We start from the raw sequence: 2048 nt of genomic DNA, 5'->3' as shown, positions 1-2048 counted from the left end.
TTCAATTTTATTTGGTATGCATTTGTAGCAACAGCATGATAACATTTATTTGTTTTTATTTGCGTTTTATATTCATATTGATAATTCACGTTTTGTCTTGGATAATAAAGCACGGTTATGCATAATAAATTGTATGCATAATAAATATTCACTATCACTGTATGAGGTAAGAATCAACAGCTTTTTATCACATTTACACAACACTTTATGAATAAAAGTCATGAACAAATCTTAAATATGGCAGGGAATGTGTTTACTTTTTTAGTTTTGATTTTGAGCAGCAAATTTGGAGTTACATATTGGTGCTCACCAGGAATGCAGAGGCAAAATTGCACAAATTTTCACTTGAAAGAATAGTGGCGATCTTGGGATTTTTTTCTGTTCAGTTTTCAAACTGTGTAAATTTAATACACTTCATCTTCAGCATGTTTAGTGCCACTTTTGTAAGTAACCACGCCCCCGTCCAGGCCACGCCCCCGTCCAGGCCACGCCTCTTCCGCTTTTTTCATCACTCGCCATTGCCATGTATGTATATACTGTATAGGAAATACCCCGAAAAGAAGTCTAGTGAATGATTCGTAAACTCATTAGTTGATTACGGATTACCACAATTTCTCATATTAGGGATGGTTATTGAATTGAATTGAATACAACTTTGTTGTCAAATGTGCTGTACGTCTGTGTAACATGTTACAATCTTATTGTGTTCCAGTTGAATTACGTGGAGGGAAAAATGCTGCATACCAACATTTTTATTAAGATGTTGTCCTTCTCAAGCCCGGTAGAGACACAAAGTAACCATTTTATGTTTTTAGATTAATTGCATAAATATCCAGTGCTGTTCAAAAATCAGATGGACAATGTTAGCGCAAAATTTAACAACTGAGTATGAAACATGCCGATGAGAGAAGTAAGCTACATGACAAAAATCTCTATTTGCTTCAGGACAGTTGAAACCACAAGAGGAAAAAAAATGAAGAAACTAGGTAGCGAGCGCTTGTACGTGAATGGTCAAGTAGTCGAACATTGGCGAATCAAGAACTTTGGTGACATGTCATAAAACCATCGACAAATGCTTCCGATGGTTTTGCAAACACTTGTCATTGTCCACGAAACAATGCATTGCGACAAAAAAAAAAAAAACTGCAATCTTTTACGAAGCTTGACGAAACCCCAAATTCACAATGTTCTCGCTCAGTCAGACATGGGCTTAATCAAGGGCTTTAAATATGATTTGGTCTGATGGGTGGGATAAATTTTATCATAACAATTCAACGTTGCGCGTAGAAAAATTGCCAAGACTGCTACTTATCCAACATCTTTATTTATGAAGTACCTTTTTTTGAAAAGAAATGTACAAGTGGAACCGGTACGCTCAGTCAGACATGGGCTTAATCAAGGGCTTTAAATATGATTTGGTCTGATGGGTGGGATAAATTTTATCATAACAATTCAACGTTGCGCGTAGAAAAATTGCCAAGACTGCTACTTATCCAACATCTTTATTGATGAAGTACCTTTTTGTGAAAAGAAATGTACAAGTGGAACCGGTACAGTGACATCTTGCTGTGGCGCGCTTATGAAATGTTAATGTACATATTTACATCAAACGGGCTATGATCGCGAAAAGTGAGTTTACCACATCTGAAGTGGAGAAAAAAAAGTGAAAACAAAGAAATCACAATTTTCTTCTTCCCTATAAACAAAAAAGATACAATAAAAAGGCACTGTATTTTTCACAAACAAGAACGAGATGTTAGCTAGCATGAGAAAAGAAAATCCACTGGAAACGTTGTTACAAAGTACAGAACATGCTTGTTGATTATTGAAATTATTTTTTTAATAAACAAATCATGTTTAAAAATTCAGAAAGGCATAAGTTTAAGTCAGATTGGAATCTCGACGTTTTCCCCCACCGACTTCTTCAGAGGTCCACACATTCAGATACAATTTTTTTCCATGTTAAACCTTGGCACGCATACGTGTGCACACCTGCATACATTTGATGTCCCAAAAAAAAAAAAAAAAAAAAAAAGACACAATCACAC

The sequence above is a fragment of the Hippocampus comes genome, unplaced genomic scaffold, assembly GCF_001891065.2.
Source record: "Hippocampus comes isolate QL1 unplaced genomic scaffold, H_comes_QL1_v1.1 scaffold7, whole genome shotgun sequence".
Taxonomy (NCBI): Eukaryota; Metazoa; Chordata; class Actinopteri; order Syngnathiformes; family Syngnathidae; genus Hippocampus; species Hippocampus comes.
This window is presented reverse-complemented; position numbering follows the sequence as displayed.